Here is a 14,825-nt window from a genome sequence, read left to right as displayed (position 1 = left end):
AAGCTGCTCAGTCAGCAAGTTTACTATAAAGTAGTTATTATAGATGGGTCTGTAGTTGGTTGAGTCAAGAGTGTCGAGGGAAGCTTTTTTTAAGGATGGGCCTAATGAAGGAGGAATTACATTCTGCTGGGAAGATGCTGGGAGTGAGTGAAGAGTTTATAATGGATGGTGCGAGATTTTCAGTACAGGTGAATGTTAAGATTTCTTAGCTGGGGGGTGCATGGGTCTCCTGGAAAGCCTAATGGATGGCTACGTGTTAGTAGTTTGAGAAATCCTGGGGGTGCGAGCAGAGAGAAAGAGAAGACAATGGAAGGGCAGTTGGAGGTTCTGTTGCTGGGTATGAGATGGTGTGTGGGTAGTGGAGGAGGCTCTATATTTTAGAGAAGACAGAGGTGTGTCTCTCTTTAGCTTTGTTGTGGAAATGGTCCGAGAGAGTCGCAAAGGGATAGTGTGTAGCGGGTGGACTTGGTTGTCCATGCAGGGGCATTGAATTCAGCAATGAGCTTAAAGAGTTCCCTGGCTGGGTGTGTGGCTTTGGAGATTCTCTTCCTGCAATAGGATTTTTTGGCTTTGCAGACTTGTGTAGAATAGAGTTTGAGCTGGGAGGCGTAGGATAGTCTGTTGGGTGAAGGGGTGTATAATCGCTATGTACGCTCAAGGGTATGGTTCAAGATTTCCATTTAAGGGCTGGAGTGACACATCTGAGAGAATGAAATTTACTGGTTGAGAAGGATATGACGGCAAGATGGAGTCAAGAGCTTTGGTAAACCAGAAACTGAAGTTAGAGATGGTTACGTGAGCAGGCATGTGAGTAAGAGTATGTGGGTCGGCCGAGTAGGGGATGGAGGCAACAACTGCTCGCATGTTGATTAGAGATGCATGGCGAGGGTCTTATTGGGGTGAAAAAGCCTTATTAGTTGTGCTGAGGGGTTCCTCCCTGGATGGGAGGCGGGGTATGCTGTTTGAAGAGGTTGCGTGTTCAGGGTGGAAGTTGTGAATGGTGTTCTGTGGAGTGAAGGTGTGAGATGTGGGAGCAAGAGGAGAATGGGTGGGCGGTGATGGTGAGGTAGATGAAAGGGGGTGGGCAGGTGGAGAAGGAGGAGGAGAATGTCTTAGAGTCGGAGGTGGAGAGGGGGGAGTGTCTGATGGGTGATGGAAGATGTTAAGGGGGAAGGAGGGGATTTGGTAGAAGGTTGGGGTGTTCTGGGAAGAAAATTAATATCAATGGGAAGGGTGGAGTTGTAAGGTGTTAGCAGGGCAAGGGGAATTGAGTCTTAGTCAAGAGGTTAGACGGGGAAATAGGATTGTTGTTAGAATTGCGTGAATAGTAATGGAGGGTAAGTGGTTGTATGTGTTGGAAATGTTTGATCGTTGAGGGTGCATGTGTTCTGGCAGCGGGCAAGAGAAGGAATGTTGAAGGAGAGTTGTGTGTCAGGTGTCCATTGAATTTTCAGAGGGTGTGAGTGGATGGAGGTTGAGAGTTTATCTGGGAAGGGCAGGCAGTGGTCAGAGCCTCTTTAAAGAGGTAGGGTCTGTGTTGCTACGTTAAGGGGGTACGTGTATAGATGAGGGCAGGGGTCATAGTTAAGGGACAGGAAGAAGGTGCTACTCGTAGTGTCTCATAGTATCTCTTGAATGCTTCGGAAGGTGGGGGGAAGGAGGCGTAAGAATGGTGTCTGGCTGTGTGATCAGTGACCTGCCTTTTCCACTATTTATAAACTCTTATTTTAGAGCTATTGGTCAGTGTTGAATGCTGTATAAATGAAGGAAATTAGCCTTGTGGAATGGAAGTAAGTCACTAATCGAGATCACAATAGGAATTGAGACCAGAGCTGTCCTAGTGGGTCCCTATTCGGGTGCTGCAGAGACCAACGTTCTTAATAGTATAAATAGTAAAACAGTAAGGAGTAAAACGGAACAGCTTTTGGTGGGAGAGTTCTGAAGCTGTGTAGGATCAGGTCGGTACAATAACTGAGGGTCTTGCAGTAGTAAATTCAGAAGTGTTGAAACCTCCCAGCGGCCCATTCCCAGAGGGGGTGCACCAGAGTGGCGAAGTGCCAATGTTAAAAAGCTGTGGTGCTCAAATAATATTGGTGTTATGGTAGCCACATTCAAAGGGTGAGATTCTGAGGCAGCAGAGCATGAGAGGATTGGTATCCCAGAGGGTTTCAACGCAGAGTGGTAATATTTGAAGGAGCAGAACACAATGATCCAATTATCATGGTATCGGAATTCCAATGGTGGAAATGTAGAGGCAGTAAGGGCCACAATGGTGCAAACCCCACAATGTTGAATTACCAGGTGGCGATAGTCAACAGCAGTGGAGCACAAATGAGACCTGCATCATGAAAGCATAATTCAGGGGTAACACAGTCTGAAATGTTTCCAGATCTCACAGTAGTAACTATCAAGGTTACAGAGTTTGGAGGCAGTAAGATTTAAAATGGTGTGAACCTCACAGTGGCAGAATTCGGGGTGATCAAATTCAAAAGTAGCAAAACTTAAAATGGTGCAAACGTACAGTACAAGGTTCCAAAGAGTTGAAACCCCACAGCACCAAACTTCAATGTGGTGAAGCCTAGTAGCTACAGGCATCAAATGTGGTGAAATCTTACAGTACCAAAACTCATATATAGAGGAAATCTAGCAGCAGCCAGATTCAGATGTGTTGAAACCTAACTACAGAAAAAACTGCGCAACTGCAATGAGTTGGAAATTAACAGCAGCAGGATTCTAGTACAGTGAAACCCCACAGCAGCAAAAACCCAAATGTAGAAAAACCGAACAGCAGCAGGACTCAAGTGTGGTCAAACCTCACAGTAGTAAAGCTCAAATGTGTTTGAACCTACAGCAGCAAGACCCAAATGTAGAGAAAGCCAACAGTAGCAAGACCCAATTGTGGTGAAACCTCACAGTAGCAAAGATCAAATGTGGAGAAAACCTAACAGCAGCCAGATTGAAATGTGCTGAAACCTAACAGCATAACAACTCAAATACACTGAAACCTAACAGCAGTAAAACTCAAATGTGCTGAAACCGCATGACAAAGAGACCTAAATGTAGAGAAACCCAGCAGCAGCAAGACTCAAGTGTGGTGAAACCTCACAGCATCAAAATTCATAGCAGAACATTAATAAGGAGATGAATAGAGGTAAAATGGAAAAACATCAGATATCAGAGTGGTGCTAGTCAAGGGAATCAAAATATTCAATTTTGACGAGGAGGCGAGTCATAGGTATAAACTTTGAGTGAATGTTGCATTGTCCCTTACCTTCTAGTTCCTGGTGCTCTGGGGCTGCAGAGCAGTGCTGGGCGCCGGGCAAACAGGAAAATTGCCCTTATCCACTGCCCCTCGACAGGCGTCCGGACAAGGTTGTCCAGCGGGTTGGGAAATATCTTGGCTTCCGAGTCACACGGTCCATGATGAAGTCAACCCCGGGCTTTTTAGGAGGGCAGAGGGGATGTAATGGGATGAGCCTGGAGAAGTGAAGGTGGAATGTGAAAAACAAGCGCTGGTTGTGCTTTAAATAATATTAAAACTTTGCAGATATGAACAAACAGAACTACAAGTCACAGCATGCTAAAGTCTGGGGAAGGATAAGGCTGTTACTGATGACGTTAGGCCACTTAACAACTCAGAAACACCGAAAGACAATTTAACTTGTGGTGTGCTCAGTATATTTGTTCTATATTGCCTAAAAAAGGGAAGTAGTGCTTAAGCATAATAACTTTATTTAACCCATCTTCTATGCCTTGCTAATCATTCTACACAACTGTTTAGGGAAGGGGTAAACCCAGATCTCAAGCATCTGCATGCTTGTTGTGATGGTTGCCCTGTACTGTTTGCATCTTTGCATTCTAATGCGTGTTTTGCTCTTGCAATATGAAAGCAGGACTACAGGTACCAGAATGCAAGGAAGAACTTGTAGTCCTGGGTTGATCACTGCATCAGACATGGGGCAAGTTGACATCTCTGGGATCATTTGATGATTGCACGTATGGCAGCGGATCCGCTTGATACTTACTGGAGTACAACTGGCCGTACTCACAGGAGCCAGGCTACTCAGATTTCACATTGTTTGAATAAAAGAGCGCTTGGAGTACTTCCCAGTAGTAAATGCTGTGAGTGCTGAACGTTTCGTTATTTCAAGGAACATGGCAGTATTCCCTTGTTAACTTTCAAAGGAAGGTTCAGATGTAGCAGGTCAAGCTGCCCTATATTGTCAAGGGGCAAAGTTACCAACACCCTGTATTATCAGCCGGCACAGCTTGCATCCCCTGCTCTGCAATCCCCCTGAGATCCTCGGTATTTCAGAAAGCTCTTGAGAGTGCGGAGTACTCTGTGTACATTTCACTTCTAGTAGTGATGGTGTACTACTGCTTCCAAAGACATATGCATGGTATACAATAAATGAAACATTTGTTCTGTAACCACTTGAAAGAAAAGTGTTGCCCTTGATGTTTTTGTAATCGGAGGAAGCATGGATGGTGGCTATTATACACAGATTTTCTTTCCTTTTTAAAGAACACTGAACTTCACTACAGGAAGAAACCAAACCTGAACACTGAGAACAAGAAACCCTAATTACTAAACATCTCCAATCCACACTACAGTAGGATGAAGACCTAAGAGAGGCCTTCCAGGAAACTCCGTTTACAGAGAATATGAAACAAATGACTGTCAAAATCTGACAAAATCTGTCAAAATCTGACCAACGCACCGCACAGCAGAACTAGAGCTTCGGCCTTGAATGACAGCACAAAGAGTGTGAACACCTGTGCAGCAGCCACAATTGGCAAACCACAGAGCAATCAGAGTTTCCAAACCAGGTGTCCTTTAAATTCACCGACACATGAGGTTTATCTGATTAAGTCATGTTTCCTCAATGGCAATTTCTCTGTAAATCAGGACAGACCCTCGGAAAAGGATTGCATTTGCAAGTCAGCAGCATTCATGGCAACAGATGCCATATGCAACGCAGCAACAAAACTGTCAAGACATGAGGTGCACAGTTAGAGATCATAGATGATAACATCAGAAAAATCATAGGAATGCGAACCGAAGAAAAATGCTGCAGACATTCGGAAGGATTCAGGCACAGGCAGCTTGAACCCATCTTTCCCCGGCCATCAAACAATGTCAAGGACTGTGGGCATCAACAAAAGACTCCATTTGCCCACTTCCCTCCAACCACATGCCCTGACCGATGAGCAGCGCATTTGGTTGCTATTAACATCTCAATACAAAGTGCATTAACTTTGCATTGCCTCTGGTGTGCACAATATCACCCAGATATTCTCTTTCAGAAAATGTCTGGGAACTGCCACTAGCGACAACATCAGAAATCATTTCACCAAACGTTATGCATTGACAAAAGTCACATACGGTATGAATGTCATCATCATCATACTATATTATAAAAGGCCAGAAGTATGTTTGTCCGAAGCTGTCCTGCTCGATTTGCCTGTTATCACCGCTAGAGCGAGCTCTTGCCTTACATATACAGCAATAAGACTTCAAGTTCGTCTTCCAGGCGAACAAAATGTATATTTCAACAATGATAACATACAATTAGCTGGAGAAAATGCTGATACCACTTTAACAGCATATTTCAAATTGCATACACTATGAAAATATTTTCATTTTTTTAAACGCATAAACAGAAATAAATTCATTTGATTAAGCACGTTTTCTCTTACAAAATAAAATACTTTTTTAGGTCCTCTGTATTATTTAATTATTCATTGTAATATTTCTTAGCATGTATTAGTATATCAATCATGTACGTTTTAAACTTTATTTGAGTTCAACTTACATTATTTTATGATCTCTTGTCTACTTCGAATCATGCAGTACGTGAATTGTATTACTCTGACACCCCTCAAAATTATATATTTGATTCCAAAACATGTACGTGGAATCCAATACAATGAGCAGCAGATACAATTGGCCGTATACTTTACTTTACTTTAAAAATGTGTATTGCGCAGGCCATGGACCCGTGAGCTTTAGGGCACAACAAACATACAAAAAACAAGAACAACATTAGCACAGGGGTAAAACTCAGATTATAGTGTGTGTGTAAACAAGACTACGCAAATAGGAGTATGTACATTGTTGAATTTTGAATTAATTCTGTGAGATTTTGTTTGAGGTTAAAACTTCTCCATGCGAAAGGAGCAAGATACTTTACACATTTATTTCTATTAACAGAAATTTCGTTAAAATACACCACATAATATATGCACACTCTGAAAATGTCTTCCTTTACACACATTATCCCACGTACACAGGCTTTTAGACTAGTCTTGTATAAAAAATTGTGAATTACAGGATGCAAATGTCATGTATTTGGGTCACACTGCTCACTATACAGAGAATGCTTGTTTGAAAACCAGTCAGGTTTCCAGCCCTCGAGGTCCAGAGTTGGACAGTCCATATCAACCATGTGTACATTTTTGCAAAGACCCTTCTTGTGGCCTCCATACATTTTCTGTAATGTATTTTGAGTTCCAATGTGCTGGCGTTCAATTTGCAGGGCATCTACACGCATTGAATGCACAGTCCATAGGCCAGAGGTGCACAGAGCAGCACCCCATAGGGCCTTTCCAGTTCCTGCCTGTGACAAACTGGGGGTGTGATTAGTGAACTGACACCACCCATAGCCTGATGCACAAGGGAACATGTGGGTGGGGTTGGTGAAGGGAGTGATCCCCCGCTGGTTGATGTAACTTTGGCGGAAGACTGGTTCCCAGCCCATCTCACCTTCCTTTGTCGAACATAGCAAGGGACACTGATACACACACTTGTGTGTGTTGTGTGTGTGTCAGGGGTGGGCTTGTGCACAGGAAATGGCATTGCCAGCTTTGCGGCAATGGGTGTGGCATGGGATTATTAAACAGCAAGGCTTATCTTTCATTTGAAATCACATGATCACACCTCAGCCGTCACCGTCATCCAAATGCACTGGATATGCATCGCATCCTTAATCAAATTCAAGCTTCTCTGCCTAACCAACAGAGGCACTCATGACCAAGGACTAAACTACATCAAAAAACTAATCAAGAACTAATAACCAGCAAGATACCTCAGATTTGCTGACTCTGTCCTCCTACGCGTGGCTAGCTTTGCAATAACATATCTGGGAGGGAGGCATTTAGCTGTGAAAACTCCCAATACCCCCCTCCTTTTGAAACACAGAACTACATCCACGTGAGGCACTCCATAGAAATCCTTCCTTTTCTCTGAGATAAGTCTAAAGCCCTCACCTGGCTCCCTCTATTTTGGTTTTGCATGCTCTGAAACGGCCCTTAGATTGCATTGGCACACTGCACGACACAAATAAATAATGGGTAAACCACGGGGCAATGGGACGTAGCATGTGCAATTCTGGACCAATAAAGATAGACAAGAAGAGTTGAAAGAGCAGTGGACGTGGTACAGGGATGCTCTGAGGCAATATGGATGCCAGCTTGACAATCTGCTTAATGAGCCAAACCGGTATTGCAATTGTTACCCTCAGTTTCGGTAGTTACTAGAGGTATATGACAGGACTGATGACTGTGTTACAAATAAGCTGCATCCAGGGCCCTAGATGTCATAGTTGTATGTGACAATCTTGTCCAATGTAGGTTGTGGTTCCATTTCCAGGAAGAATAGGTTTGGGAGAGCTCAAGCCTCCCTCCCTCTTTGAGCAATTAAAGGTTCAGAATCAGGCTCCTATTCATGTTAGCATGGCCTGGAGGGTAAAGGAGAGAATTCCTTCTGTATGTTCCTTTGGCTATCCAATGTAGCTCTCCCCAGAGAACCGAATGTAGTTGCCCCTCAGACTCTTCTTCCCACTCTTTTCTTCTGCATTGAACCAAAGTGTACATGTCATGAATAAACTTTAGATCTTACACTAAGGTCACAGATACATCATAATGCTTAAAATAAAGTAAGGGAGAGTCTGCGGGTGAAAACAAACGGGACTCTCCATTGGTTGGGCCTTTGTCTGTGTTTATTATTTAAGATGTTTTTATTAAGTAATGTAACTCCACTGGACAGTGGAAAAGACTGTTTGTCTCTGCAATCACAGTGTCCAAGTCTGCCATAAGGGACATGTGTAGGCACAGTAGCATTGTACATCCCCTGAATGATGTACCAAGTCAGAACTGTAAATCCTGAAAAACATTGACTCTCTAGCCTAACATGTATCATCAAACTCAACAAATCCCGGGATTACACATTATGGAGCCAGGGATCACCATTTTCTGCGAAAATGTTGTTGGTTGTACATTGCCCCCAGAAAATCATGCTATACGATTTAATTATGCCATTGTGGTGATGACATGATGACGAGCCTCATTACTTATTTGTGGTATTTCGGCAGTAAATCCACTGAATTAGTGGCAAAATCATTTAATGTTACTGGAAATCGTTGCAATGGGTTTACCATGGGATTGCGAGTGGTGGCAAAGCAGTGGACATCCCCATTTCTGGAGTCCATAAGACTCCATGGGGATTTTGGCATAATTTCCACGAGCGGTAATTCTGCCGCGGTAAAGAGTATAATTTATATCAAGCCATTTGCAGGTGGTGAATCCTCCACTTCCCCTCCAAACTCAGAATTTGACGGTGTAGTTAAAAATGTTGGTAATTCCATTACCACCAAAAAAAAAAGTGCTGGTAATGGAGTTACTGAAATGATTTACTCTACCGACAAACTCATAACGAGACCCCATGTGTTTTATCTGGGCAACAATGTCACTACATTGCTTCTACCTTGACCGAAAATGGCATGGAATCAATCCTAATCTGGACTGGCAGCCAATGCAGAGAACCAAGGGCTAGGAAGATGTCGTCCAGCCAGCCAAAATGCATCTGCAGATGGGCATCATTCTTCAGACCGTGCAGTCTTTTCAGAAGATAGGCCAGAAGGTCTAGGCAGACAGTATTTGCAGAGTGCTTTTCGGCATAACTAATGCCATCACTGACTGCATTCTGTGGCAGAATGGTAAATATGGCAAAATCCTGTTCAGCCGTTGCAGAGAATAGAATCCTCCCTTGGTTGCAGCAGCAATGTGTGTGGCTATGCAGAGACAATCAACAGAGAACACCAGGTCCTTAGCCTAAGAGACTGGCAGAGGTCAAGTGCATAGTTCTCTGGGCCAGATCTCTGAGCAACATTGCATAGTCGGTTGGTCCTCTGACAACTAAAGCCTCTGTTTATGAGGCTTCCCTTTTTAGTTTATCCAGTAGTGGATTTGGTAAAGGAATCATGTAACCTTGTGTGGGATTCTTTCTCCATGTGATTCAGTCTGGTCATAAGATGAGCATCCTCGGCATAGATATGAAATAGATTCCAGCTGTTTCCAGAAGTCGCACCAAAGGATTCATACTTACATCACACATTAACAGCGAGAGGGTCGATCCGTGAGGGATGAAACAGTATGTTTTCACAAAGAGGGACCTGAAAGTGGAACTCATAAGGGCCTGGTTGCTATCCGCTAGAATTGATCTAATTTCAGCCAATCGAATTCTACAGACAAGTTTGTTCTAGCAAGGTCACCAGACACTCATGGTCAGGTGGCCGATAAGCTGAATAGATCATCTTTGGTCCCAACACCAGTATCCACCATTAGTACCCAGCACGCGCGGCTGAACAGGGATACTGTGTGGTGATTGGCTCATTTGCGAGCTATACCACACGGTATTCCCGTCCATGCCGTGCGTGCCGGCTACTCTGTTCCCGGCGAGGGGCGTGGCAGCCCCTCAGCCAATGAGGAGGCTCGAAACGGGGCAATCCCCGCTCCGAGCCTCCCCATGGCTGGTGGCTTTCTTCGTACCCCGCCGGGGACGCAGGTAAGATTTTTTTTTTTCCCCAGCCTTTCCTCCCTCCTCTCCCAACTTACCTTCTATCCCACGGTCTCGGGCGGGGGACGATGGAAACCTCCAGCCATGTGGAGACTCGGAGCGGGGCCATCCCTGCTCCGAGTCTCCACACGGCTGGAGGTTTCCATCGTCCCCCGCCGGAGACCGCGGTATGTTTTTTCTTTTTTTTTTCTTCCTCCCCATCCCCTCTGTTCCGCCCTCCCGACCCCACTTACCTTCTTTTTTCTTCTGGTCTCAGAAGCGAATGCTCCCGATGGCCGCCATGGAAAGGGAAAACGTAGTCCGTTTTCCCTTTCCATGGCGGCGGCCATTTTTTTGCCGTTTTTTTTTTTCTGTCCCGAAAGGAACAGAAAAAAAGCAATTAGTACCCCGGTCTAACGGGCTGGGGTACTTATGGCAATAAGCCACGAGGTGGCGGCCCAATACCGCCCCGAAGTAATGCCCCCTGGGACATTACCTGAGGAGGTATTGGCCCGCCACCTCGTGGCTTATTGCCACAGTATCCACCTGGGATCACCGGTCATCCAGCACAGAGACCACCACCAACTGGCAGCTGAATGCAGCAGGAACCAGCTTGGCTGGTGCATAGCACAGAGTTATTCTTAATACAAATCTAGCTTTCACAGTACGTTTCATCGGTTTGACCGAACAGGGGAGGTTGGACACTGATCTGCAATTGGCTAACTCTCTATGGTCCAGTTCGTATTTTTTCCAAAAGGCTGCAACAATTGCAGTGTGCAAATGTAATGTGCATTAGATCTCCTGCTATAATCTTTAAAATTGGTGTCATTTCCATTGGCTTGTGATTGGCTTTTTTGTGTCAGTGTAGTAGTGGTATACAGCATCAGGCACTGTTTCAGTGATGTGGAACACAAATGTTATCTTGCTTTTACATAGCGCCGCCTGCCATAATTCATGACGTCAAAGCACTGTGCATGTCAGAGAGGACAGAGGAGGAGTTTGAATAATCATTCAGCAGCACTGGAGAGGGAGGACAGGATAGATAAGAGGATCTAGAAGGCCTGAGAACACAGAAAGACGGAAAAGCTATGTGTACAGCTGGAACGAATTTATTGTGGGACTCTGCTGTATTCGATGGGGTGCAGCGCCAAGCGGTGATATAGCAGGAGTGAGGTGAAAACCGCACCAAAGGCATTTGTCTGGATTGACTCACTCCACGCCATGCAGGGGGTTATATAGGATTGTCTACTTTGCATCCATTGTACACTTTCCTCATGGGCACATGCATTAGACGCTGCTAAGAAATGCCCATACAATGTATATGGCATCTGAAATATTCGAATATTTCCTGAGTTCCCAAACAGAACTGCCTATAAATCCTATTTTTCTTTGTCCAACTTCTTCCACAAATTGAGCTATAAATTGCACCATATTTCGTCCTTTAAACATTGTTTGTGGAGAACCCTTCTCAGCTCCTTTGGGATGGTGTGGGCTCACTCACGGTGGTTCCAGAAAGATATTTAGATTTCACCATTTTAAAGATTGGCCAGTCATCACTGTGATCAAGAGTTAGTCAGGCACGTGAATCTTTGGAACAGAGGCACGAGCGCACCAGGAAACAGAGTGAGCGTGGCTGCCAGGAACGATGGCGCAGCTCCAACACACACCTCCCGGATCACAGACACGACATCCTTCCCAGACACAGCAGGACCCAACAAGGGCCAGCACTATCTAGGGGGCCGGAGGGGCGGGGGGGGAGGGGTAGGCGGCCCCCAATAGAGACCTCGGCCTCCCCAAGGCCATTGGTCAGAAAATGGCAACTTAATTGAATGGTGTGTGGGGCTGCGAAAGCAGTTTAGTTTGAATAAATATGTGCTGTGCATTTCATACTTTCTTGGCTGGCAGCTATCAAGTTGTCAAGAATGCACGGCTGCATTCTATCACGCCACTGTGCTCCGGTGTCTTGGGCTTGGCAGGGCACCTTTGAGCCCCTGGGAAATAAAGAAAGGCTGTGGCCTCTTTAGAAGCTCGGGAAGAAAGGGGTCTGCTTTCAGAGGCCAAACCGGTTATACTAAGAGAAGAAGTACAGGGCCAGTTCCTTTGAAAAGCCAACAGGGCAGGGCAACACCTGGTACAAACCAGATTACCGGCAGGCGAGTGACACTGAAACATTCGGATCAGAAACAGCACTGATTCCCCATGGCCCAGAAGCAGCGTACTTAAAATCCGGATGATAAATATCAGGCAAGAGCAAAAATAGTGAAAGATAGTTTGCGCCTTGTCATAACTTAAAACAGTTTAATGTGAATCATTCATAGCTAATGCATGCGTCTTGTGTATGCAGGCATATATCTGTTACTAATGAGTTGCATTCATATATAAATATAACTTGCTGCCACAGTTTCCATAGGCTGTGCATCCCACCTTTGGAACTCGTCCGCCCTAGCACTTAGCCTCAGGCCTCCTCTCTCGGCTCCCCTTGGCACTTCCCTCCCGGGCCCCCGCCAGCACTTGTCCATTCCTTGCTCCCTCTCCTAACCCCCCGCCCGTGCCTATCTCCTGAACTTCTCTGCACTGCACTTGCAGGTCTGAACATCACGAGGCCTAGTAGCACCACAATTGTATGTTTTTCCAATGTTATACACTCCCCTTGTTCCCTGCTCACTTTGGCTTGTGGCACCTGGAAACCAAATTCTGTTGTTTAGGCGCCTAACAAATGCTCAATAAGAAAATAAAAAAATAAAAATGTCTGACTATTAACCAATATAATAGCACCCAGTTTTCTTTAACTATTCCCAACCCTGCTCCCCTGCCCCACTTACCTGATTGTTGCCGCAGCAGCTTCACTTTGTCTCACTTGTCGGACATCCCTGGTAATGGAAAAGATGCTCCGTACAGAGCCCCGCCTTCTACAACTATGGCACCATCTTGGCAAAGTATTGTCATTCCTTGAATGGGACGTTTGCTGTGTCCTGTTCAATGAATGAAAAGACACCAGAGGGTTACATCCCAGAGACCTCGTTAACCACTGTTGCTTTGTTCGGGCTGGTAACTCAGGCTTCTGGGCCGTTACCCTGCCCCCCCCCCCCCCGTGTAGCTAGTGGAACGGGTTAATAACACCATATAATGAGTTCCATGTGCAGGTACTCAACCAATCAGTAGAGGTTGCCATCAAAAGCTCAGGTACCAAACCTTTTTAAACACCCATTAACAGTGATCAGATATTCTGTGCATTGCCTGGGATAGCCTACAAATTAACATAAACCTCACACATTTCGCAATGATTGTCATCAAATGGCCATGAACTCGCTCTTTTGCCAGGGATTGCCATCAAATGCCCAAGTAGAGCAACTCAATGCCCACGAAAAACCATGATATGTCCTAGTAGTCAACCTTTTTCCAGGGAATGTCTTCAAATGCCCAGGTACACAAACACACACATGCACGCACGCACACTGCCATGGCTTACCATCAAGTGCCAACGTACTCAACTCACTGTCAGGACCAATCCTGAAATTACCATGTAACCATCCCCTTGCCAGTGGCAATTTTCTAATATCCAGGTATTCATCCCGAGCCATGGATCATCATAAAATCCACAGCCCAGCAACCCGAGCAGCGTTGCTGCACTCGTCTTCCATGAGCCAGCATTATAGATGAGCCAGGTTGGGGACTGCAGTAAGGGAATTTTGCACTCTGCCCACTCCCCTCCCTGCTGCTACTGACAGTGGGTCTGAGTACGTGGGTGGGCCAGGGAGTACAGACACACCACAGAATGACTGCTCTGTGTCCCGTTGGTTAAATTGCCCTTCCCACACTAGACAGTAGCTTCCAGGTGGTAGACAAAAAAGGAGGACCAAGCATAGCATATGAAAAGGTGTACATGAATGGCGTCTCTACCTTCCCTGCTCCCCAACTAGCAGACAGACCCACTGTCAGAGGAAGTGGGATATCAGGGATTGGTGCAGCAAGTGACTATCACAGGTGACTTGCATCTATGATGGTGCAAGGGTCTCTTAGAGTTGGGTCCCGTGGGGAGATGTGCGATATCCCCCATTCTCCTTTGGATTACCTTCTGTGGGCGGTCATTTTGCCTCCCGTGCCTACATCCTATTGTGATGTGAGCAGTGCTTGAGGACAGGTGGCTGTGGCATGGATGTGCGTTTAGGCAGCAGTCATAACCGTCATTATCCCAACCTTCATTTTCACAAATGTAGGATGAGATAATGGTCGCCTACACCCCCAATACCCCTGTTTTTCCCACACCCTACCCCTCCTGCCCACACTCTGATTACAATTACCCCTCCAACTCCTATATGTTTTCCATGCCAATGTATTTAAAAATGGTGGTCCTATGTACCTGAAAATGCCATTTTTCATATGTTGGCATGAAAACTAGAGCATAGAAGGGATACACCCATGAAACACCTGTGGGCTTTGGTATGCCGCCACTTTCTCCCTCCCTGATCCCACTACTATAGTTTTTATTTTGCTTCACTATTGAGCTAAAACTGTATATGTATTTTCCACATTCTCAGTTATAAGTGATGTGCACCATTGCAGTGGGTGGTAGGGAGAGAAAGAAATCAAGCAAAGGAAGGTTGTCATAGCCAAGCTACCCAGCCCTACAGATAAGAGGTGCATCGGCCGCTTTCACTCCCAAAAAGTAAAAGCAGAGAGTAAAAATACTTGAAAGAACAAAGCGGAAAAAGCCCTGTAGAATTGTGTGCCCCTGCTTTCACCCTCACAGCTCCATGGATCTGTGTGTATCCGTAGTGCACGTATTACCACAGGAAGAAACTATGATTATTACTCCCTGATTGGAAGAAGTAAACATGTATCTTTTAATGTACATAAATAGCTAGGTGCAAGGAAATAAATATAACAAAAACATTTCAGTTTTTCAGTTAAGATATATTTTTACTTGCTCGTGAAATACTCTTATTGGGAATTGGACTTGCACCTTTACTTCGTAAAAAAAATCATTTTA

General features: G+C 45.1%; 1 protein-coding gene across 4 annotated transcripts in view; it reads right to left on the bottom strand.

Annotated features, from left to right (window-relative positions):
- Positions 1–14,825, bottom strand: part of ORAI2 (ORAI calcium release-activated calcium modulator 2) — a 280,814-nt gene that overhangs the window by 261,819 nt on the left and 4,170 nt on the right. For 2 of the 4 annotated variants that reach the window (XM_069614992.1, XM_069614991.1), the window contains exon 2: positions 3,272–3,477. The exons of the other annotated variants lie outside the window; for them this stretch is intronic. The gene's annotated coding sequence lies outside the window, so the exon portion shown is untranslated. The remainder of the gene's footprint in view (positions 1–3,271; positions 3,478–14,825) is intronic. 4 annotated transcript variants of the gene reach the window in all.

Source organism: Ambystoma mexicanum, chromosome 9 (assembly GCF_040938575.1).
Source record: "Ambystoma mexicanum isolate Mex_15411 chromosome 9, UKY_AmexF1_1, whole genome shotgun sequence".
Classification (NCBI taxonomy): domain Eukaryota; kingdom Metazoa; phylum Chordata; class Amphibia; order Caudata; family Ambystomatidae; genus Ambystoma; species Ambystoma mexicanum.
The sequence above is the reverse complement of the archived record's forward strand: the minus strand, read 5'-3'. Positions and strand labels throughout refer to the sequence as shown.